Here is a 27,340-nt window from a genome sequence, read left to right as displayed (position 1 = left end):
TCGCCAATATCAATGTGTCTGTAACTCTTCAAAGAACAGTAAGAGTAATTATTTGCTTACAAGATAATCAGTAGTCTTTCTAATACATGCCGTAACTGCAGGGTGCACTATGTGCGTAAATGCTAACGAGGTATAGTCAGAATCACATTATAAAAAGAGGGTGTCCACATTGGGAAAACTGAGTGCCCTATGGGAAAATTCCAGCAGGAACTATCCCTTTACTGATGATCAGCTGACAAAGCATCCATCAGACCCTAACTCTATTTTTAAGGCTGTGAGTATAACTATATCTGTAACTTGTGCATAGGTCTTTATAGGATTTTTCTATGCTTGGGTAATCATAACCCTAATTGTAAAACAGGCAAGGCCTTGTACCTGTGAAGGTATGTTTGGTCGCTACCCTTGGTCTTTATGTGTTCCTAGAGACTCTAAATCTGAAGCAAGTAGCAGAGGTGACTTTCACTCTGTTGAGCCTGAAACTGTAGCCACCAGCACTGAGCCGAGTGACCTCAGACCAGACACAATTTCCATTACCAGGTGCCCTGTTGTATTCTGGGAACCCTCATGTGTGCCCAGATGTTGATCAAGGAAAAAACTTGACCCAGTTTTTCACATTAATACCTCCCAAAATAAAAATCATAGACGCATATTGCTTTTTCATACATGAGTCCAACTACTATGTGTGACATTGCATCCCATATTCTTCACAGTGATATTATTATGATATGATTTTGGCATAATTATGATGTATTTTACGCAAGATAAGCCATGTGAGATATCATTGAAAAGGTTATGATTTACTGAATATTATTATCCTATTTGCATGTATCATTTTTGTATCTGAAGTTATGAATATTGACTATGAATCTGTATCTCACATGTAGTTACACCTGGGTAACACCCACTAGGCAAAAGGCTCTCAGTATAGATGGCCGGCTGGGAAGGGCCCATTTAGGTTAATGAGCCATTAGCGAGAACAACAGACCTTAGAAGAATCTTATCTCCCACCTGGGATCCTTCCTGAGGATGCTGCCAACAGCCTCCGACTGATGGCTGCTGTAACACTACAGGGACATGTGACCAGGTCACCTGGTGCTGGTCTCCATCTTGGGATATCAGTGTTTTCCCACTGACTGGAGTGGGAACCAAGCTTTGAAACAAAGGGTTGCCGCCATATGCACAAGTTATTTAAGGCAGGGGAGTGTCATCATCGTGGTTCTTCACTGACTCCCCACCCAAAGAGACTCCTGGAAACACCTGAGGAACAAAGACTGAACTGAACTGGGGGGAGTGCTGGACCCAGACTAGAGGGATTTTTAGCCTGTGAATGGAACATCTGGGGATTTTAAGTTTTAAGCAAGTGCAACTGGCCCCCTAAGAATCTTCAGCCTGCTTGTATCATCACTTAGGTGAGGATCTGCTATTCATATCCAATCTCTTTAGTATATTAAGCTTAGATCACATTTTTTGTTTATTTGCTGGGTATTCTGCTTTTGCTATCCCTTATAATAATTTAAAATCTACCTTTTGTAGTTAATAAACTTGTTTTTGCTTTGTCTAAAACCAGTGTGTGGGAGTCATAACTCGGGGCAGAAAGCTGTTGTGTATTCTTCTCCACATTGAAGGAGGGGACAAATTTCATGAGCTTACCCTGTAGAGTTCCCTGTGCAGCGCATGACAGTATAATCTTGGGTTTACACTCCAGAGGGGGGGTGTGCCTGAGTAGCTGGGAAGTTCCCTAGCTGGAGCCTCCCCATGCAGAGCTGATTACAGCATCTGCATGTAACTGCAGCTGGGTGTGTCCCTGCCTGTATGTGTGCTGGTGAAAGTGCAGGCTGGAGCCTGGGAGAGGACTTGGCAGGCTGCTCACATTGTAAAGGGAGCCCAGGCTGGTGGGTCGGGGGGCTCAGTAGTATCCCAGTTGCAGGTGGCACCAATACCTTCTTGTTGTTATTGATCAATTCTCAATGGGTGAAGTTATTAGGGTCACCAGATGCCCTGATTTTATAGGGACAGTCCTGATTTTGGGGTCTTTTGCTTATATAGGCTCCTATTACCCCCCACCCCCTGTCCCAATTTTTCACATTTGCTGTCTGGTCATCCTAGAAGTTATTTTCCCTTAAGGCAAGTGCTGCTTTAGCCACAACAAAGATCTTGGTGGAGCAAGTCTTCTGTCATTGGAAACGCCTCGCTAGGGTAGAGTCAGACAGAGGAACACATTTTACTGGACAAATGTTCCAAAGATGTTTACAGTTCTTGGAAGTGCAACAAAATTGTGTATTCCCCAAAGGCCTCAACTGTCAGGAATGGAAGAATAAACAAATTGCACCATCAAACTAATACTGCGGAAACTGGTAGATGCCAATGGATGCAATTGGAACACCCTGATTCCAATAATTTAAATGACACTCAGGGCAACTCCAGCAGCTTCAACAGATCCTATAACCTTTGAGGTGATGATTTGGTGAATTATGTGAATGCCAGAGCATCTTTTATGGTATACCAGTGGCACACAGCTAGAGGGAGTTAAACCGGAAACCACTCTGCAAGCATTACAAAAAAATTTGAATCACATTCACTTGCAGGTAGCTATTAAAGTGGGAAAATCCAAACAGAAGGCAAAAGCCTATTTTGATAAAAGCCAAAAAGAAAATACTTAATTAAATTGGAGATCAGGTTATGCTCCTATTATATGCTGTACCAGAACACAATTTATGTAACCAATGAACAGGCCACACTATATTATGGATAGACTCAGTTCCTCTGTATAGAGAATCAGAATAACACACACAAAAAGAAAGAAAGATAGATAGAAAAAGAAAAGGTCAATAAAGAGATTACCAGAAAAGAAATATTTCTCCACAGGCAGAGGAACCAGAAACATTGACTACAAAAGAGGAAGCAGGATCAGAGAGAGCCAGCCCAGTAGCAGGGGAAAAGGAAAAAATGCATGCCTTAACTTGGATGCCTTAACACTTCAAACCAAAAAATAGACTGTTCCAGTGCAACAAGGTCAGGCTTGACAAAACCCTGGCTGGGATGATTTAGTCAGGGATTGGTCCTGCTCTGAGCAGGGGGTTGGACTCCTGAGGTCCCTTCCAACCCTGATATTCTATGATTAAGAAACAAGAATAATCAAGGTGAATCAGAATGTTATGTTGAAACTAAACTCAAACTTGCCTATTAAAAGCCCAAATGCAATGATAACAGTGATCTGGGTGCAATAACAAATAAAAAACAAGATCAAGGACTAAAAGGAATACCACACCTTTCAACTGAAATTTTCTTTGAATGGAATTATCAGCCAGCACAAGGACAATTTATACATAAGACTTGGGATAAAATGTTGTTTATCTAGTTGACTAATAGTACAACTTTGGCAATACATAAGTTATAGAGTCATATGTCAAGTCTGTATAAATTGGAATTAGTTTGTACTGAAGGATAAGTGAACATTTGTATTGTGGAAAAATTTTCCACTGGAGGTCCAGAGATGTGGAGGAAGGTATTTGCATTATTTTCCAAAAATTTTAGGCTAACGCTTCTTCCAACTATTCATAACAAGTTTTATCAAAAGTAATAGGTAAGAAACTTGTTCTCGAATATGACATAAAAGAAAATGAGCAAATGCCTTTTGTGGATTAGAAAGGAGAAACATTTCTCCTTTAGTTAAGAAATCTGGGGGGGGTGGGGAGAGAAGGATAAAACATATATTACAAGTGAAGGTAAATCTTCACCAATAAGTAGGGGAATCCCATATGAATAATGAAAAACAAAACCAAGTGTCAAAGCTCAGTAAAAAAAAAAAAAAAAGGTGGAGCATTGACCATATATAACCTAGGTTATGAAAATGAAGGAAAATATGAATCTTGTATCCAAATGAAGTCTTTGGATAGTATACAAGTCATTAATAAATATTTTAAAGTAAAGGTATAGGCAATAGTAGTGGAAAAGAACTATGATTCACAGGATCCTATGGAATGTCCAGTTCCACAAGACGGCCTGGCTAGTGGTCTCACTGCTACACCTATACCAGAGGTATTAAGTACAATTTATTCATATCCTTGTTGTGTTCAATGTAGCTAGCTGGCAAATAAGTAAATTCAGTTACTGTAAGAATACTAAGGTTGAATCTTTTTTTTCAGTACTCTTCGTAGATAAGGTTACCGCTTATCAACGAATACAGAATATTACCAATTTAGGTATCAAGATACAAACTAACATTTATGTTTCTAGAAGAAAACAAGGAATTAATCCTTTTGGAGTTTTGAAGAGTATCACAGGTTTATTTGGCACAGGAATGTCAATTTGGAATAAGGTTAATATTGAAAGAATCAAAAAGCATATCAATTATGTGATTCAGGAAGACGTTAACAAATTAACCCGATGTTAAAGGGAATTTATGGTTTAGCAACTGAAAAATCATTTGTGGTGTATAATATGCATGAAATAACCAAATTGTTTAATGAAACTCAAAATAAGTTTAATCAATTGATGTAATATAATAACAATCAGAAAAAAAATCACTATTCTGGAAAAGAAATTATTTGTTCAGTATATGGTGAATATGTAATAAACACTATTAATAATACCTTATAATTCTTAAAACTGAAAGAAGTACCAGAATGAATCAGAGATCAACAAATTTTCAATTGGTATTGCCCACATTGTATTCAAAAACATGGAGGAGAGAAAATCAAATGGCAAACTAAATGTAAAAAAAATATCATTTGTTGTAATTAGAAACTTGGGATCTGTAACACAACATCCAAATCATGACACGTTATTTAAGAAAAACTTGGGACATTTCACAATCTTTATATGTCTCGTTCACATTATCATTACTCATATTCGATCCAAATAAGGGTGTATTTAATCAATTAGTTGCTGTCCATTCCATGGGTCACCTAGAAAACGATAGGTGGTGGAATCTCCATCCTTAGAGGTTTTTAAGGCCTGGGTTGGCAAAGCCCTGGCTGGGATGATTTAGTTGGTGTTGGTCCTGCTTTGAGCAGGGGGTTGGACTGGGTGACCTCCTGAGGTCTCTTCCAACCCTGATATTCTATGATTCTATGATCTACAGGGAACAAATGCAAGTACTTCCGTTGGTGGTGTATCATTACAATGCCCAGACGTGAAAGGTCCCACAGATGGCTTGTTGCTCTCAAAAGCGGCACCAATGGAGCTTTAGGTGTGAGGTGTTTGAGGTAATAACTCCACTATGTGTCTAGCTAAAAAGGTACCAATGGCAATGCAACACTGGTATCATGCCCAGCGTAACTAACCAAACAGAGATCTCCTATGGAATGGGGGGCCCATGATGGAAAAGGACAATACTGTGTAGTCACTAATCACAAATAATTCTGTTATGGCCAATGTAGATGTTTGGTCATAAATCCAAATTTTTGTTTTAAACCACAAGTTCCTACAATCATTGGGCACACAACGATATCTCTGGTACCTATTTTTGAAAATGAAATTATTATTCTTAGCCATCTAAATTCTCAGGATCTTATTAAACAAAGTACTCCAGTGTTTCATGCATATATACTGACATTAACTTTATAGTTAAAACAATTATTAGAAAAAAAATGTTCACATTTAATAATAACATGAATAAGGCAGACCAAGCACTGTATACAATTTTGGATGGTAGCCACTCACATAAGGTATTTACTGCTTGTCAAGGTTCCTTCACCACTCTGAACACTAGGGTACAGATGTGGGGACCTGCATGAAAACCTCCTAAGCTTACTTTTACCAGCTTAGGTTAAAACTTCCCCAAGGTACAAACTATTTTACCTTTTGCCCTTGGACCTTCGCTGCCACCACCAAACGTCTAACACTGGTTACTGGGAAAGAGTTCATTTGGAAACGTCTTTCCCCCAAAATCCTCCCAAAGCTTAACCCCCGCTTTCCTGGGGAAGGTTTGATAAAAATCTTCACCAATTTGCAGAGGTGACCACAGACCCAAACCCTTGGATCTTAAGAACAATGAAAAAGCATTCAGTTTCTTAAAAGAAGAATTTTAATAGAAAAAAAAGTAAAAAGAATCACCTCTGTAAAATCAGGATGGTAAATACCTTACGGGGTAATTAGATTCAAAACATAGAGAATCCCTCTAGGCAAAACCTTAAGTTACAAAAAGACACAAAGACAGGAATATCCATTCCATTCAGCACAGCTTATTTCCTCAGCCATTTAAAGAAATCATAATCTAACACATATCTAGCTAGATTACTTACTAAGTTCTAAGACTCCATTCCTGTTCTGTCCCCAGCAAAAGCATCACACAGACCGAGAGAGAGCCTTTGTTTCTCCCCCGCTCCAGCTCTGAAAGTATCTTGTCTCCTCCTTGGTCATTTTGGTCAGGTGCCAGCGAGGTTATCCTAGCTTCTTAACCCTTTTCAGGTGAAAGGGTTTTTCCTCTGGCCAGGAGGGATTTTAAAGGTGTTTACCCTTCCCTTTATATTTATGACACTGCTCCTAGAGGGATGAAAACTGAATGGAAAAAATGAATTTCTGTCCATAATATCCTCACTATAGGTACTATTTTTGACATATTATATGGGGGGGAAATTATGTACCAAAGTCAAGAGAAATGATCGATCTACCCTGTAAAAATGATCCCTAGAAAAAGAAATAATCCATACTGAGTATAGAATAATAAAGTTACACATAGATTTAAATTACATAGAAGTTTTAAGCATAGATTTAAGTTGCATATAAGATTTTGAACATTATACCAATGATGTTTGCTGTGTATTAGTATACTAATGATGGCTGTGTACTGTCATATAATACGTATGTGACAGGGTTCTTTTCATAAGGTATAATACTCACCATGTAAAAGGGGGGGAGGAGGAGGAGATGTAGCCAATGATTTAGTTTATTGTTCATTTATTGTGTGATGTTACGATTAACTAACACGTGATATATAATCATTGTATGCTGAACAGATTTAAGATGGTGAGATTATAGAAGTATAAGACTGATCAGTAATCAGAAGGGATAAGTATGTATTAAGTGTCTAAGTAAGCAGGGCTGAAACGCAAGGCCTACAGCCTGAGGCCTGTAAGATGTCAGTTTAGTCATTCTAGGCCACAGGCTTAAGAAATGCTTGACATAAGTAAGTGACCAAAGAATGACCTGATGTCACAAGATTATGGGAAAAGGTGTACCAATGGGTGATATTGTGAAAAATTCACGGTAAGAGTAATCATTTGCTGACAAGATAATCAGTAGTCTTTCTAACACATGCCGTAACTGCAGGGGTCCATTATGTGCGTAAATGCTAATGAGGTATAGTCAGAATCACATTATAAAAAGGGGGTGCCCAAATGAGGAAAACTGAGCTCCCTTTGGGAAACTCCAGCAGGAACCATCCCTCTACTGATGATCAATCCATGAGAGACCCATCAGACTGTAACACTATGGTAGAATCTCCTTCCTTAGAGGTTTTTTAAGGTCAGGCTTGACAAAGCCCTGGCTGGGATGATTTAACTGGGAATTGGTCCTGCTTCGAGCAGGGGGTTGGACTAGATGACCTTCTGGGGTCCCTTCCAACCCTGATATTCTATGATTCTATGACTATCTAGGAGGATGTGAGTATAACTATATTTGTGACTTGTACATAGGTCTGTATAGAATCTCTATATGCTTGGGTAATCATAATTTTAATTGTAACTTTAATAAAACTTGTAAAACAGACAAGGCCTTGTATATGTAAATGTCTATGTGATCGCTACCCTTGGTCTTTATGCGTACCTAGAGACTCTAAATCTGAAGCAAGTAGCAGAGGTGACTTTCACTCTGTTGAGCTTGAAACTGTAGCCACCAGAGCCTAACCCATGTGTAATACCACATTAAAAAAATCACTTTAAATAAAATAAAAGGCTGCACAATCCTGTATTGGCATTGATGAGTTTATGTTTTCTAGCCTGTCTTCTTCAGCTAAGGCTCTAAGGACCTAAATATAAAAATGCACATTCTCCTTTATCTTTTCAGTTCACCCCCAGTTCAAGGGGGTTGGCCATAGACTGCCTCCATGTGCATTCTCATACCTTGCCCTCTCAGTCTATCTCCCTTTCTCTTGACTGTGCTATTTTAGACAAATGGTGACACTCCTTTAAGGTGCTTTCCATGGGTAAATGATAGAGATTTAAGGTCTAAATTCTCACTGGCACACTATAGTCAAAGTATCTGAAAATCATGAGTCAGGCCAACAAAAAATGATGAGATGGCCTTAAAAATAATGAAATTTAAAAACCAAAATAATAGTTAATAATAAACATTGGATTCTTTTTATTTGCCTTCTGTTTTTTTCAGACCTTTAGGCTGCACTTGGGTCACGTTTTCAAGTTTTTCTCTCCAGTCATGAGGTGTAGAAATTTCTTTACTTTAGAAAACAAAAGCCGAGAGTCTTACCACATCACATCATTCCAGGAGCTGGGGCTTTAAGAAACCCATGAAATATCATGAGACAAATGATAAAATCATGAGAGCTGGCAACACTGCTGGCACTAAGGCCCCTTTACACTGCGAAAGTAGCCGTAGGGCTTGTCTACACTTAAAATACTATAGTGGCACAGCAGTGCTGCTGCAGCATTTCAGTGTACACGCTACTTATGCCAACAGGAGGGATTCTCCCATCAGTGTAGGTAATCCAACTCCCCAAGAGGCGCTAGCTAGGTTGATGGGAAAAATTCTTCCATTGACCTAGCGCTGTCTACAGGGGGACTTAGATTGGTTTAACTACACCATTTTCCACACCCCTGAGTGATGTAATTATGACAACCTAATTTTCAAAAGTAGACCAGGCCTTAGTGTAAATGAGAATCAGGCCTGTGAAACACTGATTCCAGCTTAACCCAGATTTTAGCTTGTGACTTTAGTATCACTCTTTAGACAAACAAACCCTGCTCCTGCAAGCTCAGCATCACAGTTGGGCACTGATGCCCAAGTAAAGCTCCAGAGACCCATCAGCAGAGGGGTTGGTTGCAGGATCAGAGCCTTACTAGTACATTTTTCACAAAAGCCTCGACGCCTGGAATGTCAATAACTGGCTCTTTCCAGCTCAGCAAACAGCATGAGTCAGTTACAGGAAGAGAAACACCCAGTTATTGTTGCAGGCGGGGCATATTTCTGAGCTCATAAAAGTGAAACTAACCCTGTTACACTGTCGAGAGGGAGCCATGGCTTCAGAGAACCCCGTGGGAAGTCTCCAGTATGAAGCTACTTGTCCCATCTGTCTGGAGTATTTTAAAGACCCAGTGATTATAGACTGCGGACACAATTTCTGTCGAGCCTGCATCACTCAGTGCTGGGAGGGATTGCATGCAAACTTCTCCTGTCCTCAGTGCAGAGAAACTGTTCACCAGAGAAACCTCAGGCCAAACAGGCAGTTGGCAAATGTCCTAAAAATAGCCAAACAACTGAGTTTACAGGTAATGAAGGATGCAGGAGGGGAGAGGGTGTGTGTGGAACACCAGGAGCCTCTCAAACTGTTCTGTGAAGAGGATCAAACCCCTATCTGTTTGGTGTGTGACAGATCCCGGATGCACAAAGCTCACACTGTGGTTCCCATAGAGGAGGCTGCCCAGGAGTACAAGGTAGGTAATCACTGCCAGTCTAAATCATTCTAATAGAATTTTAATTACAGGTTAATTTCATCACAACTTGGTGATCACATTTAATTTCTCTCTTCCACAGCTATTGATGTAACTGCATCATTCAGCTCTGTAAAGCTTTCACTGTATGAAAAAAATTATATGAAAAGAAATGTACAGGGCAAGATGGCAAAAGAGGCAAAAACAAAGGCACTAAAGATCACAGATGTGGGAAACATTTCTCTGGGAAGCTTTGAAGCAATTTTGAAACCAGTTCCCACTGGTGAGATAAGGAATCTACAGCCCAGCTGGAACTGTTAAATGACCAGTGAGGTTTAAATCACATGAGCTGCAATCTATGTGAGAGTGTTGCCTTCAGAGTGGAGAATGGGATGTTACAAGCTGTTGTTGTTATTACTGATGTGTATCTGTGACTGTGGTCGTAGTAGGAACCTCACTGAGATTGCTTAATCAGGGCAAACTGCAAAGAATGGGGCAGACGATCCCCAAAACTAGTGGTTATTTCTAATAATTAGATTTACCAATCCAGCAACAAAACAGCTTCTACAATATCTTACTGGTTACCCAGAAGCCAAAAATACAGTTCCCTTAAAGCAATCCAGCCTAGGGCTCCCACCCAGACACCTAAGTCAAATATGATGAGGATCACTGAAGATCTTATTCATCGTATAAGAAAGTTCTACCAATCCAAAGGGATCAGACACGTCACCCACCAGGTATTGACCTGGTGGGTGACGTGTCTGATCCCTTTGGATTGGTAGAGTATTTCAGATCTTACCCAAATACACGCTTATAGCCAATTCTTATTAACTAATCTAAGATTAATTGAAAAAGAAAAGAGAGAGTGTTGTGATTAAAGATCATTATACATGCAGATCATTATACATGCAGATGTTCTTAGGTCAGTTTCATAGTAGAGGTGGTGAGCTGTTGACTTATAAAAAGTTCTTTCAGAATCAGTTCCAAAGGTTATTGTTCAATAGGAAATCCCTGTGTAGAGTGTTTAAATTCTTCCATGAGAAACAGCAGGGTAATCCAGGCTGTAGCTGTAGCTCAGTCTTGCAACTCAAAACTTCCCATGGTAAAGTCCAAGCAGACTTGAGATGAAAGAATTGGGGCCCTAGAGTATTTTATAGATGTCTGGCAGGCTACCATAGCCTCTTGATAGCAGTTAACCCAGCAGGGATTCCTTGGGTGAAGAATAAGTAATGTACATTGTCCTTCGATGTAAAACCTCCCATTTCCTATGTATACACAGGTAATTAGTTGCATTGATTAGCATAAGGCTATTAACTATTCAAAGGTAGTTTGCTACAAACTTTAAAGAGAAATAAAGACAATGATGTTATTACACCCAGTTTTCATCTAAATGCATGGGCAGCGGCTATAATAGGCCAGGGGAGGCTAAGCCTCCCCAAACAGCCACTGACCCGCTGCCTTTGCGAGCACAGATCCTTGGGCCATGGCCCCGCCTGCACTCCATCCCAAGGCCCCATCCCTTTGATCTCTGACTCAATAGATCATAGAAACAGACAGGAAAAGAAGTTTTGTATCTACCAGCTAATAAAATCATATTGTGAAGGTTCTAACAGACAAAGGGAAGAACAGATAAATATGGTTAGTATTTACTTCTAATTCTCTAACAATACAGACTTGCATTTCAAACACTCTAGTCTGCTAACATGGCTTTGAGAACTATCCACAAGAAATGGCCCTGATTACCATTTCTATACTTTACTAGTATCTCTTTAAAGGTTGAATTTGGGTCAGTTAGCCTGCTGGTTGTTTAACCCTCGCGGGCTCAGTGTCACAGTATCACAATATTTATTATTGTTAATATTATTTGCATCACAGTATCCACTATAGACCTCAAAAAAAATCTGGCATCACAAAACACAGCGAGGGTTTCCCTGAGGGGTTTTCAGACTAAATAGACAAGACAGACAAAGGGTGGGAAGGGGAAACAGAAGCACAGAAATGGGCAGTGACTTGCCCAGGGTCACCCAGCAGCAGACCCAGGAAGATACCCCACATCTCCTAAGACCCAGACCAGTGCCCTAACCACTAGACTGTAATTAAGAAAGGCCAGAAAAGAACCCTTGAGAAAGGTCCCAAGTTCATCAGGATACTGAGGTTTCCCACTAGGATTCTGAATTCCTGCTCCGTGAGTGGTTAAACCCAGGTGCCAGCCTGCACTAGTGGGGTTCACTGAGCTAAATACTGTGTGGACCTTGAGTCCACACACAAAAGGGCTCCAGATAGCCTATTACCAGATAATAATACTGGCCCTTTGGTCATAATTAGGTTATGTATCTCCAGATAGCGTATAGCCCAGGGGTCGGCAACCTTTCAGAAGTGGTGTGCCGAGTCTTCATTTATTCACTCTAATTTAAGGTTTTGCGTGCCAGTAATACATTTTAACGTTTTTAGAAGGTCTCTTTCTATAAGTCTATAATATATAACTAAACTATTGTTGTATGTAAAGTAAATAAGGCTTCTAAAATGTTTAAGAAGCTTCATTTAAAATTAAATTAAAATGCAGAGCCCTCCGGACCGGTGGCCAGGACCCGGGCAGTGTGAGTGCCACTGAAAATCAGCTCGCGTGCCATAGGTTGCCTACCCCCGGTATAGCCAAATACCATTGGGATTAGACTGAATTTCAGCAGAACTGACGACTGGGTAGTGCTGACCAGTGTCAAGTCTGAGCTGTTTTATTGTGTATGTGGGAAGACCAACCAATGTGGTTCCATTAGTCCCACCATTCAGCCTTTTGAAATCTCCCAAAATCCACTGCGTCTGGGCACTTTGCTTTGTAGGCTAGCTACCCAGAAGGCATTACAAATGAGAGTGTTTAGGACCGCACTTGGTCAAACCCCAACTATTCCTAACACAAATCAGCATGGCTAATGCAGTTTGTCCTAGTGCTTAGACCAGTTCTGTCCAACCACTGCCATCCCCAGAAGTTCAGGGCTGAAGTTCAATGGGAGTTGGGCTCCTTTGAGTATCCCAGCCCATATTTCTAGCCCTGGTGCCTTCTGGGATTTTTATCACTTTATAAGTTAAACCATCTCAAAAATAAAAGGAGTACTTGTGGCACCTTAGAGACTAACAAATTTATTTGAGCATAAGCTTTTCGTGAGCTACAGCTCACTTCATCAGATGCTACTCTGAAACATCTCAAAAATGGGTTTATTGATTCACCACCATGTGACTCCAGTTTCCTGCTGGTTTAACTCAAGGGGAAAAGAGGACAAATAATTCCAAAGACTGAATATAAAACACTCGCAGTCTCAATTAGTTTTATTTCCTTGGTGTTCCTGCTGTCATATACCTCATAGGGCCAACAGTCATCTACAGCATCTCGGGTGGAAAAACAACTCAACCCACCCCTTCGCAAACACTCTCAGCCCTCAAAATATAAACAACCGCATCATTTATATTTCTTCAGGAAAAGATCCAGGCCCATTTGAAGACACTAAGGAAAGAGAGAGAAAAGCTCTTGGGATTTAAAGTGACTGGAGAGGAGAAATTCCAGGAGTATCTGGTAGGTGTCCATTGTTATTAACCTGCAGGGACTTGCAGTGGGAGGTCTGTTTGGAGACAGAGTCCTCTGTGGCCTCGGGGAATGTCGGCTTCTTTCTGTTTCTTCATGATCACAGATTGCTGTGTTAGATTCATGTCTGTGCGCACACATACATAGACAGGGCCTGAGAAACCCTCTCTCTTGAGCAGGACAACATCATATTCTGCAGAATCTAAGCTCCCATTCCAATTAATGAGTTAATTTCTAGCCCTTGTGGCTTTCACAAAATGCCTCCCAAGGTGAACTGACTATGTCTCAGGCAGAGTTGTCTGCCCAAGTCTGCAGTCATTTCTCACATTGTTTAATTCTTTTTTCTCTCCAGCATATCTGTCAATGTAGTGCTGAGTTCTGCCTTCTGCTGCTCTGGATCACGATAGGCACGGGCCTCTGATAACACAGTGTTCTGACCATGTCAGACATGGAAACATTCCATTTAGAGATATCAGGGCCAAATAGGAAGGTGTTAGAAAATCCTTTCCCTAGAAACCCCAGGGAATAGTCAAGTATCAGACGTCTTTGAGTTTGCAAAAAAATTCTCTCACCAGCACACTCAGCACTCTGCGAAAGGATCCTAGACTATGTCCCATGCCTGCCCTTTCCTTTTTTTTTAAATAGATACAGACGCAAACCGAGAGGCAGAAGATTGTGTCTGAATTTCAGCAACTGCGGCAGTTCCTGGAGGAACAAGAGCAACTCCTGTTGGCCCAGCTGGAGAAGCTGGACAAGGAGATTGTGAAGATACAGAATGAAAATATCACTAAATTCTCTGAGGAGATTTCCCGTCTCAGTGAGCTGATTAGTGAGATGGAGGGGAAGTGTCAGAAGCCAGCCAGTGAATTTCTGCAGGTGAGACTGTGTTAGAAACATCCCAGATCCCAACACAGGGACAGGACAGCTCCTGAATCATGAGCACAGGAGTCCAGCTGTCAGAGATCACAGTGTAATTCAGTGTGTGCATTCCTGAAATGTGAATTATTGTTGCTCTTTGAAGAGTTACAGACTCCTTTATGTTAGAGATGACATTAGCTCAGCCAATGCACGGCCCTGAGGCCAGGGCAGCACCTCTTTTCCCCATATGTGCAAAATCCCTTCCCTGGCTTCCCCAGAATGTGGCAGGTGGTAATGAGATTGTTTTTCTGGCTCTCTCCCCTCTAGGATTTCAAAAGCACCTTGAGCAGGTATGTGGTTCTCAGTCACTCCCCCTTGTGCTTTACGATGTTGGGAAAGGGCTTGGAGACCATATTAACACCACATCTCCCCAGGGCTCTACAGCAAAATATGTGGTGCAGGGTCACATTTGGACACAAATCTCTCTGATTAACTTAATCCTGAGGTTCAAATCCTGTTATACAAGCCTCTAGAATGATCTATTCAGTGGGAAAAATGTATCTGAAATATTTTCTAGAGATGCTACATCAGAGGGGGACAGGCTGCCTCAGGATTCTGGGGGTGGAATATGGTTCTTTCACCCCCGGGGCACTGGGTAAAATCATGCACCGGTCAGCAGTGATCAAGAGTCTTTACCACCTAAGGACTCTTTGGAGACCTGTGTGGAATGAGCTGGTTTGGGGGGAACTGAGGTCTCAGTCTTGTTCCTGAAGAAAGATCCCATAACACTATGCATACAAGAGAGATAGGAACATACCAGTATTAGTGCATGGAGACCAAGGAGAGAACTGGCCATCAAAACTTGATTCCTCTTTTATCCTCAGATCTGCTCTGTCCAGGCCAGAGTTGAAGAATATGAATGGGGCCTTTGCGGGGAAGGCTGTACTGCCATGCCCTGTTCTACACCTGCTCTGAGGCAGGGGGAAGTGGAGGAATTTTAATTCCAGGCACCTTAGAGCAGCAACTTCCCCTAGCAAGGAATTACAGTGAGTTAGTAAATGAAATGTAATAATGTGAAATTCTTTCTCTCTCCAGGTGTGAGAAGGGGAAGTTCCAGCAGCCAGTGGAGATTTCTCCTGAGCTGGAAAAGAGACTCAAGGATTTCGCCCAGAAAAATATTGCTCTAACGGAGACCGTGAGGAAGTTCAAAGGTACCAAGAAGGGATCTAGGAGGGGAAATGAGGGTGTGTCTCTGAGGCTGTGGGAGGAGATGGTCTCTGACCCTTTGGTCATAATTAGGTTACGTATCTATGTAATAAAAAGTGGAAAGTAGACAAACTAAGCAGATGTTGTTGCAGAAGCCCAGGCATGAGGATTTCTCACATTGATTCACTCTATCAGCTTTGGTACAATCATTAATGTAAAAATACAGCAAAATTTAGGATACCTCAGTTTCTCTCTCCCAACTAGAGAAGTGCAGGGCATGTGCTCCTGCTCTGTTTAGCATCCACAACTGCAGCTGGAGTCAGTAGGATCTGCAGGTGCCCAATGCCACTGAGAACCAGACTCCAGGTGCCTAAAGATTGGCACCTGGAATTTAGACCCTAAATTAAAGGCACTTTTGAAATGTGGATCCAGTCTGTCACTGTGCTCTGGCAGGTCGTGAGGGTCAAAGGGGTTGTAGGGAAGGTGTACACCTTGGAGAATCTCTCCAGCACAGGAGCCTCTTGTGCCTACTCCACAGCAGCTGCAGGTGTAATGTTGACAGACCCCAGTCATCGGGATCAGACCTGGGATTTCTCAAGCTTAGTGTATGAGCCTCTGTTGGATGAGCTAAAAGCCACATGACTGTAGCAGATTCAGCAATCTCTAGATGGTCTAGGTGCCCCTACAGGGAGACAGAGCACCACACCAAGCAGATGTGGGTTACACAGGCAGAGCAGTGTTCCTGGGAGAACGGGGAAAGTGGAGTTGTTGAGGGCAGGGCAGAGGAGAGAGGGGTGGAGTAGGGATAGAGGGGTGTGGCCAGGGTAAATTTGTGCCTCTGATACTCTGCTCCTGTCAAAGCCATATAAGGGCCAGTGAAATAGCAACTGTAGCTAGACCTCAGGACTTCCATAGCCTATACCAAGGTCTGCGCTAGTCCCTGAAGCCAAGAATAGGAGAACCACAAATTGGCTCCCTTCTGTCTCTTTACCAGTGCAGGGTGAATCAGGCCCATTGAGCCAATCCTCTCCCTGCCTCAATTTCCACATATGTAAATAATTTTGTCATTTGTATTTCAGTCTATGAAGGACGAGAGGCCCACTGTGCTGAGCTCTGTACAGATACTGAGTAAATAGACACGAAAAGCTTAGAAATCAAGGCCCTAATCCTGCAAAGTCTCAGCATCCCAGATCTCAAACAGACCAAAGTGTGTAAACTTACATTCATGCTAAAACCTTTGGAAGATCTCAGTCTAATTTATGACAAAATGCAAAAGGAGAATGAGACAAACCAACTGGGGTCTGGAGGATGAGGGAACAGGAAATCTGTCTTCCACATCATATCTCCTTGGGTGGCTTTGAGCTTAATGGATGTTGGTTCTGTTGATTTGAGATAGCTGAATGAAAGAGAAAAAAGAATGTTTCAGATTACCTTTTTAAACACAGATCTGGATGTGTCTCTGTCTCAAACTGTTTCTCTTTGATAATTAAAACAGAGATATGACAGTTAAGAGTGAGGATGTCGCTATAAATATGATAGCATGAAATCTCATCTCTTTTATCCTTTCCTGCTCCAGACATGCTGCCCTCTGAAGTAGAGACAAGAAGAGGGAAATCCCTAGGATCATACAGACCAGGTGAGATTTTGGAGATTACCATTCAATGAAGAGAAAAATCCTGAAAGCATGAACTTGTAGCTAAACTTACCAAACTTTCATTTAAAAGAAAAAATGTATGAAAACAGTTTTATAAACAAACAACTAAAGGTACAAACCAAACCAGCACTGACCATGACACACAACCCTAAACATTAAAAACACAAACATGAAATACTGAGGCGATCCCAAGATGAAGTCACACAAACAATCCTGACACCAACATTAGCACTGAATCCATGCACCCATCGATGAACAGAAACACTCTCACTGACCAATGAATGTCCTTAATGCTCACGCTGCCATTTCCATACATGTCCATGTGCCTTTGAAATATTCAGTTGAGAGAGTCAGTACCGGGATTACCATGATGCCGGGCCCAGAGTCAGAAGGGGCCCTGGCCATCCCGATCCCCCAGCCAGCTGAGCTGGCCAGGAAAGCTGCCCCTGCTCCGCTCCTGCCCCGCCTCCTCCCACCACTGCTCGGCCCCAGCCCCGCCCCTGCTCCACCCAAGCCCTGCCCCCACTCCACCCCTTCCCCCAAGTAACCTCCTGGGGGACTGCAACAGAGGTTGGGCACGCCCTGCACTCACCAGGCGGCAGGAAGTGGAGCGACCCAGCCCCAGCCCGCTCCACGTCACCAGTGAGTGCTGGGGGGCGGTTCCCCCCTCCCCCAAAGTCCGGGAGCCAGGGGAGGAGAGCAGAGCAGGCTGGGGCCGGGTCACTCCACTTCCCGCCACCCCGTGAGTGCGGGGTCGGGCCCACCCTGCAATCACTGGGTGGCACGAAGTGCAGCGACCCGGCCCCAGCCCGTTCCACTGGCTCATGCTGGGGGGCGGTTTACCCCCTGCCCCGCAAGCCTGGGAAGGAGATGGAGCGGTGGAGAGGGGGCATGGGATGGGGAAGAGAAGGGGATGGGGGAAGTGGGGGCAGGGGAGAAGGAAGGGACTGGGATGGGGAGGAGATGGAGTGGTGGGGAAGAGGCATGTGATGGTGAAGAAATGGGGAAAGAGGCAGTGGGGAAGGAAGCGGGAGGAGATGGAGCAGTGGGGAAGGGTATGGGATGCGGAAGAGAAGGGGTTGGGGAAGCAAAAGGGGTTGGGATGGGGAGGAGATGGAGCAGTGGGGAAGGAGCATGGGATGGGGAAGAGAAGGGGATAGGGGAAGCAGGGGCCCAGTGTGTGGATCCCCTTGGCAGCAGTTGGGGCTCCCCGTTAAGCAGGCCCATCGAACCCTTACCCTGACAAGTCCCACCTCTCCTGCATCTGTACCACCCTGATGAGCCTCCCCAGACACCCTCCCCACTGAGCCCCAACCACCTACACCTAGATCCCCACCCAAACGAACCCCACCTCCCCTGCACCCAGACTCCTCTCCCTCACCCCCCGCTGAGCTCCAACCACTTTCACTTGGTCCCCTCTGCAGACTCCCATTGCCCCTGCACCTGGAACTTCCCTGTGCATCCAGATCCCCCACTGAGCTGCCTGCACCCAGACCGCCCCACACAGAACCCGCTCACCCCCATCTGGATCCCCCCACACTAAGTCCCTCTGCACTTGGATCCTGCTGCCAGGCTGAGCCTCCCTGCCCACATCTGGTGTGCCTGGCGTGAAAGGGGCAGGGCCCCAGAGTGTTTCTGTGGCAGGCATGGCCCTTTTGCTGTGTCAGGGTCAGGTTCAGCCTCACTGCCAAGTCCCTGTCCCAGGGGTGCGGGGGAGGCTGCAGGGTGATCTCCCACCTCCATGCAGCCAGTGGCCTGTGCTCCCCACTGCCATGGTGGAGCTTCCACATTCATTTATTGTAAAAAAAAAATGCAAAATTTTAAAGTATTATGCACAGAATTTGATGCAGAATTTCCTCAGGAATATGGGGTGCTGTACAGTTGTGATGGTGGGACTGTGAAGGGGGTGCTGGACAGTAGGGAGCATTGTATAAGTAGGAGCCTTGCCAGCAGATAGAGGGGCGTGATCATTCCCCTCTCTTCGGCATTGGTGAGGCCTCATCTGGAGTACTGTGTCCAGTTTTGGGCCCCACACTACAAGAAGGATGTGGAAAAATTGGAAAGAGTCCAGCGGAGGGCAACAAAAACAATTAGGGGGCTGGAGCACATGACTTATGAGGAGAGGCTGAGGGAACTGGGATTGTTTAGTCTGCAGAAAAGAAGAATGAGGGGGGATTTGATAGCTGCTTTCAACTACCTGAAAGGGGGTTCCAAAGAGAATGGATCTAGACTGTTCTCAGTAGTAGCAGATGACAGAACAAGGAGCAATGGTTTCAAGTTGCAGTGGGGGACGTTTAGGTTGGATATTAGGAAAAACTTTTTCACCAGGAGGGTGGTGAAGCGCTGGAATGGGTTACCTAGGGAGGTGGTGGAATCTCCTTCCTTAGAGGTTTTTAAGGCGCCACTTGACAAAGCCCTGGCTGGGATGATTTAGTTGGGGACTGGTCCTGCTTTGAGCAGGGGGTTGGACTAGATGACCTCCTGAGGTGCCTTCCAACCCTGATATTCTATGATTCTAGGGGATCTGTGGGTGGGGGATCTGGGTAGGGCGTATGGTGTGCAGGGTGCTGTGCAGTTGTGGTGGGAGCTCAGCAGGAGGGGTCTCTGGGCAGGGGTGCTGGGCATAGCAGGTCCGGGGGGATTGGGCATAGGGATCTGTGGGGGAGGTCTCTGGGCAAGGAGGCAAAGAGGCGCTGGGCATAGGGATCTGTGGGGGAAGTCTCTGGGTGAGGGGGCGCTGGGCATAAAGGCAGGGCACTGGGCAGGGGGGCAGTGTGGAAGGGGGACGCTGGCAGCGCAGGGCTGGGCGGGCCAGTGTGCGTCTAGCAGTTGTGGGTTTGTAAACAGTGCCCTTGTGCTGGGCTGAATGGGAATGCTCCCGCTGTGCCCCATTACCCCCAACCGGCCCCTCGCTCTGCGGACCACACCCCATCACATGCCCTATTTCCCCAATGGGGGCCCACAAATATGTTTGGTGCCAGGCCTACAAAAAGTTAATCCAGCCCTGGAGAGGGTTGCCACATTCCTCTGCATTCGCCCATGTGAGAGGCTCTCTCCCATTGCTCTTCACCAGCATCCCATCTTTCTCTTCAGCTGGGCTGGGCTGAGATCTCCCATTTGAGCTGGTTCCTTCTTCCTATGTTAGAGATACGGTCCCTCTCTGATGCTGCCACCTCCTCCCTTCTCTCTGGGCTGGGGAAGGGGCTACTCCTCCCAATGCCACCTCCTGGTTACCACACTCTGGTCTTCAGTGGTTCTTCCCCAATGCCCCACCCACTTTTCTTCTCCCAGGCCAGGGAGAGAAGCATGGTCTCAGTGTACAGCTACACCCTGGGTTTACATCTGTTGCCTCCCTCCTCCCACCCCCCTCCCTGCAACTTCAGGTTCAGACCTTCCTCTCTAACCCTCAGAGGAGCAGCCCCAGCAGGGAGATGCAGCTGGGAAAGTGGGAGAGAGGCAGTTTCTGCAGCCCCACAGCAGCTCCCAGCAGCCGAGGGGAGGAGCTGCTAGGGCATCTCTGCTTGGGCTCAGGCACTTGGGGCAGAGAAGCAGCTCCCCAGGCTGGCGTTGTAAATCAGAGAACATGTGCTCTAATATCTGTGACTCTTTTCCCCTCCAGACTCTTTGCCACCTGAGCTAGAGCAGGGAAGGGGGTATCTCTGGGATCACACACCCAGGGTGAGCTCTGGGGGAGATTTTTCTTCAACTAACAGAAAATTCCCATGAAAACAACTCTCCCACACACCAGTAACCAGACACATTCTCCCTGCCCAGCTCCAGAACCCCTTAATTGTGATCTGAGAATTTATAGTCATTGACAAGCCTTTCCAATATTCAATTCAGGGTAATCAGTGGAGAGATCTCTCTCCTCATGGCTGTCACATCCTCTCCCTTTCACCTGGGGGGAGACCCTGCCCCCGAATCTTCTCCAGCATTCTACCTTTCCTTTGGACAAGGCTGGGCTCTGCCATTGGATCTGCTTTGTGGACTGGGGAGATGGTGTCTCTCTAGTGCTGCCACCTGCAGCCCTCCCTTCTCTCTGGACTGGGGAAGGAGCTGGCCAATGTCACCTCCTGCTTCCTGCTCACTGGCCTGGAATCATTGGCTCTTCCCCAGTGCTGCATCTTCATCTCTGCTCCCTTTCCTGGGATACAGTTTTGGGAGGGAACTTCCCTTTGGCGTTCAAAGCTGGTAACTGCATCTCTAACCCTCCTAATTCAAAGCTTTTTGTACCTTTTTTGCTGTGTCTCTGCCACTGGGAATGAAGCAGTCCCAGCTACAGAACAGGGAGCTGCAGCCTCTATAGCCAAATAAGAAGATGCAAAAGTGGCTCCCATTGCTGAGGCTGAGGAACTGCAGTGACACCTCTGCTCAGTCTCAGGTGCCTAGGGCAGAGACAGCTCCCTGGGATCCAGGACTGTCCCAGCCAGAACAGGGCTGCTGGGGAGTTTGAGAAAAGGTCCCAGCCTCCCCCATGGCTGAGCTTTGCCCCTAACGCTCTGATTCTCTCTCTCCCCAGTGAATGTGACTCTGGATCTAGACACGGCTCATCCCCAGCTCGTCCTGTCTGAGGATCAGAAAAGTGTGAGATGGGAAGACACACGACAGGATCTGCCCAAAAATCCTGAGAGATTTGACTCTGAGATTTGTGTGCTGGGGTTTGAGGGATTCACCTCAGGGAGACATTGCTGGGGGGTGGAGGTGGGCAATAGGGGATACTGGGCTGTGGGAGTGGCCAGAGAATCTGTGAGGAGGAAGGGAGGGATCAGCCCTACCCCTGAGCAGGGAATCTGGGCAGTGGAGCGGTGCTGGGATCAGTTCTAGGCTCTCACTTCCCCTCGCACTCCTCTACCTGTGAGCTGGGTCCCCAGCAGGATCCGGGTTTGTCTGGACTGTGAACGGGGGCAGGTGACATTTTTCAATGCTGGTGACGAGACCCCACTGTTCACTTTCCCACTGGCCTTGGTCCCTGGGGAGAGAATCCGACCCTGGCTCTGGGTGGGGGGATCCCAGCTCAGACTGTGTCCCTGAGAGGGATCAGGGAGGAGATATACCCTGGGGATGTGAAATTAGCATCTCTGGCCTCACACTTAGAATCATAGAATATCAGGGTTGGAAGGGAGCTCAGGAGGTCATCTAGTCCAACCCCCTGCTCAAAGCAGGACCAATCCCCAACTAAATCATCCCAGCCAGCGCTTTGTCAAGCCTGACCTTAAAAACTTCTAAGGAAGGAGATTCCACCACCTCCCTAGGTAACGCATTCCAGTGTTTCACCACCCTCCTAGTGAAAAAGCTTTTCCTAATATCCAACCTAAACCTCCCCCACTGCAACTTGAGACCATCACTCCTCGTTCTGTCATCTGCCACCACTGAGAAGAGTCTAGATCCATCCTCTTTGGAACCCCCTTTCAGGGAGTTGAAAGCAGCTACCAAATCCCCCCTCATTCTTCTCTTCCGCAGACCAAACAATCCCAGTTCCCTCAGCCTCTCCTCATAAGTCATGTGCCCCAGCCCCCTGATCACTTCCTTTTTTCTATCACCCTGGAAGTCTCCTGTCTTCCTGCAGACTTTCTACCCTGCAGTCGCTAGTGCCCTGGAGGCTCTGTGGGGTGCCTGACCTGTCAAACCATAGCGAGCAGGGGGTGATTGAGGTAGAGAAGACAATCTCATTGACCCAAGGATTTTGCAGCCTTTTTGTCACTGTCCTCTCTGGCGCAGGAAGTCAGACTGTGGCACTGAGACATGGTGGGAACAGCCCATTGGGAATAAAAAATGGGCTTCTCTAGCCTAAGTCATCTTAGTGTCTGTGATCATGGAGGACTCTCATCTACCTACCCCCTGGCTCATCTCTTTGACCCTGGAGAACATCTGTCCACCCAACCACAAATACCTCATCTCTATGACACTCCTGCCTCCTCCCCCCATGCAGCCCTAGGAATGGGAAGGGGGAGGGGTTGAAGAACCTCTGGAGCAGCAGGAGGAGCAGAGGGACCCTGAGGGGCAGACTTGGGGGCTGCAGGATCAGAACCGATGGAGGGTCAGGAGTGACATGGGGGCTGGGGCTCTAATTACCAGTTGGGCTGGGGGACAGGCAGATGTGGGGGGTGGCAGGGACACTGAACTAATTAATCGGGAGGTTTGGGGAGAAGCTGGAGATCCAGGGACTGGCGAGTGTGACCTCCAGGCCACCAGGGAAGGGATGCTATGCTGAGGAGGAGCTGCTGGGAGGTGGGGGGTCGGGGTGGGGGCGGGGGGAGGGGGGAATGTACTGACACTTTATGATATTATTGATACCAGTGTTATAAATTTAAAATGAATCTTACCAGATATGCCGTATAAGGTATCAATGAAAATGTTATGATTTGCCAAGTATGATAATCTTGCTTATATATTTGTATCATCATTGTACTGTGAGTTACAAATGTGTGTGATATATCTGTATTTCAAACTTGTGCTGTGTTTCTGGATGACACCCCTAGACAGATTTGCATCAGCACTATCTAGCCTGTTCAAAGCCCCATCAAGAGCGATCAGCTGTACAATGAACCCATTGAAAGAAGCCAGGGGCTTCACCTTATGTGTCAGCAGGACATGTAGGGGCAGGCCAATTAATAGGGAACTCTAAGACTTTTCTATGCCCATGTGCTGTGGCTATGTTTGGGACAAAGGATGTACAAGCCACATGGGAAAGGATATTAAAGACAGTTGCATCTTCCCAATTTTGTCTTCAGTCCTGCTTCTCAAAACCTCTGGAATAACTGCTCAACAAACTGAAGCTCTGAAAAAAGGACTGAATCATAGAATCATAGAAGATTAGGGTTGGAAGAGACCTCAGGAGGTCATCTAGTCCAAACCCCTGCTCAAAGCAGGACCAACACCAACTAAATCATCCCAGCCAGGGCTTTGTCAAGCCGGGCCTTAAAAACCTCTAAGGATGGAGATTCCACCACCTCCCTAGGTAACCCATTCCAGTGTTTCACCACCCTCCTAGCGAAATAGTGTTTCCTAATATCCAACCTAGACCTCCCTCACTGCAACTTGAGACCGTTGCTCCTTGTTCTGTCATCTGCCATCACTGAGAACAGCTGAGCTCCATCCTCTTTGGAACCCCCCTTCAGGTAGTTGATGGCTCTGATTCTCTCTCTCCCTCCTCACTCTTCTCTTCTGCAGACTAAACAAGCCCATTTCCCTCAGCCTCTCCTTGTAAGTCATGTGCCCCAGCCCTCTGATCATTTTTGTTGCCCTCCGCTGGACTCTCTCCAATTTGTCCACATCCTTTCTGTAGTGGGGGCCCCCCAAACTGGACACAATACTCCAGATGTGGCCTCACCAGTACCAGATAGAGGGGAATAATCACTTCCCTCGATCTGCTGGCAATGCTCCTACTAATGCAGCCCAATATGCCACTAGCCTTCTTGGCAACAAGGGCACACTGCTGACTCATATCCAGCTTCTCATCCACTCTAATCCCCAGGTCCTTTTCTGCAGAACTGCTGCTTAGCCTGTAGCAGCACATGGGATTCTTCCTTCCTAAGTGCAGGAAGAATCTTGCACTTGTCCTTGTTGAACCTCATCAGATTTCTTTTGGCCCAATCTTCCAATTTGTCTCTGGACCCTAACCCTACCCTCCAGCATATCTACCTCTCCCCTCAGCTTAGTGTCATCTGCGAACTTGCTGAGGGTGCAATCCATCCCATCATCCAGATCATTAATAAAGATGTTGAACAAAACCAGCCCCAGGACCGAATGACCCATCCAAGCTGTGGATGCGTTCCAGAGGGACTTTACTAGCCAGCAAACTCACAGCTAAGAATCTGATTTATGGACTCTGAAGTCTAACGTATGTATCTGACTTCTTTGACATTTAATAACATTCTTCTTTTCTTTTCATCCATAATAAAATCTTCAGTTTTAGATACTGAAGGTTGGCTGGCTGCGTGGTATTTTGGGCAAGATCCAAACTAGGGAGAGAAGAAAGGAAAGGAAAAAAACCCAGGCAATAATGAAGTAAAACAAAAGTAAACAGAGAAGACTGGGGAAAGGAGTATGGTGGTGGGGAACTGATGAAAAGAGTGAAAACAAAGCAATCCTGAGAAGGGAAAAACTAAGGGGGAAGCACAAGGGGAAGGGATAAACTCAGGGAAGAGAACTGGAAACACAAGTTGGAATGATCTGTGATAGGGAATAATGGAGATTTAACAGGAGACAGAAAAATAAATGGACGAAAAATTAGGTTAATAGACAATGATGTGCAAAATTGGATGAAATGAAGTAAAGGAATCTCAGTCCCACCTGTCACTCACACACATGGGGATCCTGGAAAGGATTTTGCTAATGTGGTGGGAAAGGCCTTGCTGAATGGAGGTATTTCCATTTCCAATATCTATGTGTCTGTAACCCTTCAAAGATCAATAGTCATTCACATATCAGGCATGCACACACTGAGTTACACTGCGATCTCTGACTGCTAGACTCCAGTGTCCACAATTCAGACACTGTCCTCTCCCTGTGTTGAGATCTGGGATGTTTCTAACAGTCTCATCTGCAGGAATTTACTCAGTGACTTCTGATACTTCCCCTCTAGTTCCCTGATCAGCTCCCTGAGACAGGAAATCTCCTCAGAGAGTTTAGTGATTTATTTTCATTCTGGATCTTCAGAATCTGCTTGTCTATCTTGGCCAGCAGGAGTTGCTCTTGTACCTCAAGACACAGTCTTCTGCCTCTTGGTTTGTGTTTGTTTCAGTAAAAAGGAAAAAAAAATAGGGAAAGGGCTGGTCAAGGATATGGAGGGAGCTGGAGTCCTTTCATGGAGTGCTGAGTGTGTAGGTGTGTGTAGAATTTCTTTGCAAACCCTAACATTTTGGAAATTTGACTATACCTTGTGGATTCTCTCACACTTTTCTGTTTGGCCTCAAGCACTTTTCAGTCTAATTAGCTAAAACTTGGAAACAAAAAGACATTTCAAACTGGAAAGCTGGGATCCTTGGGTTCAATCAGGTTGAAACAACATTTTAAAAATGTCAAAACTTAAAAATTCAAATAGGTGGTTTGTCAAACCAGCCCTGTTGTGTGAACAATTTGGTTTGATTTATCTGAATTTTTCAAGAACAAAAACAAATTTAGTCAAAAAATTCCTGCTCAGCTCTACCCATGATGACTCCTTCCTTGGTCTCTTCCAAGCCCTGTTCCTGGATTTCAGTAGCTGGACCCTGGACAGACCAGAAGGAGCTACAGAAAATAGATTTATGTCTCCTTTGATCCACAGACAGAAGCCTTCCCACAGCCCCTCTCCAGCAGCAGCAAGTCAGGACAGGCACTTTTGGTTGTGGGATCTGAGAGGATGACAAGCTCCGTGTCTTGTGTGGAGAGGGAAGGAGAGAGTTTGACAGCAGGGAGCTCAGGTCCCTTGTCAATGAAGGTGGGTGTGAGATGTGGCGCTGAGAGGAGGAGGCAGAGCTGGTTCTCCGATATTCACCTCCCTCATCCTCACTCTCCATGGATGGAGTCTCACTGCACAGTCTCTGCAATTCAGCCACCCATCTGCACCCCTTTCTCTGAGTGGGAGATGCTGTCCCTGAACTTAGCTGTCTTCTCAGTCCACAGCTTCCCCAATGCCGGCTCTGTCTTTTCACCCCCTAGAGGCTGGTTTCTAGGCTATTCATGCCTGCTGTTCCACCTCCCCTCCCCTCTTCCTCTGGGAATGCAGAGTGCCCAGTGTAGCCTAGGAATGGCAAGGTCCAATTTCCCCTCACAGTGAAAAGGGAACCTGGTCCCTACTGGTGTTTGGGTCACAGATCCCACCTCCCAAATAAATCAGGAGATTAAAATGGCAGAAAATACCCTCCACATAGAAAGGGAACTTTTAAAAACTGATTTATTTACAACCAGGGAAACCGAGGCCTAATCCACATGGACAATGAGTCTTGCCTATTTGTGTGAATTTTAGTGGCTATGACTCAGCTGTTCCTCTCAACACCATAGTTGCTTGGGGTTTTCAGAATCCTCAGCAGTGATAATTTAACTGTTTCACTCCAGGTGGTGTCAGGAATAAAGCAATGGGAACACAGTGATTCCGTCTGATGAATGATTAATACAAGTATGTATGCTCTATCTAAAAGTGAAGTTTATTAGATTTAAGCACACACAGACATAAGCAATCGGTTTAGAACATCCCAGATATTTTCCTAAAATCTGAGAAGGTGTTGAGTAATTAATGGTAGGTCAGCACTGGACAAACGCTTCCCTTCCAGGGAAAAAGGTGTCAGAAAAACATCTCTTTTAGGATGGCTGCAGAGACTGCTCCAAAGTACATTCTATATCTAATCCTTTTTATAACTAACTTCTACAAAACACATAGGTCATAGTGACCCCTACTGCATCATCACTTTTCCTAACAATTTTAGTCATAATAAACTTCTATATCAAAGGCACCCAAACTCC

The 27,340-nt window shown here is 45.1% G+C and overlaps 1 pseudogene; it reads left to right on the top strand.

Annotated features, from left to right (window-relative positions):
• The window catches only part of LOC141998829 (butyrophilin subfamily 1 member A1-like), an 85,707-nt pseudogene extending 62,799 nt beyond the window's left edge, over positions 1-22,908 (top strand).
• Positions 22,909-27,340: the final 4,432 nt, after the last annotated feature.

This window comes from Natator depressus, chromosome 14 (assembly GCF_965152275.1).
Source record: "Natator depressus isolate rNatDep1 chromosome 14, rNatDep2.hap1, whole genome shotgun sequence".
NCBI classification, from domain to species: Eukaryota; Metazoa; Chordata; order Testudines; family Cheloniidae; genus Natator; species Natator depressus.
The sequence above is the reverse complement of the archived record's forward strand: the minus strand, read 5'-3'. Positions and strand labels throughout refer to the sequence as shown.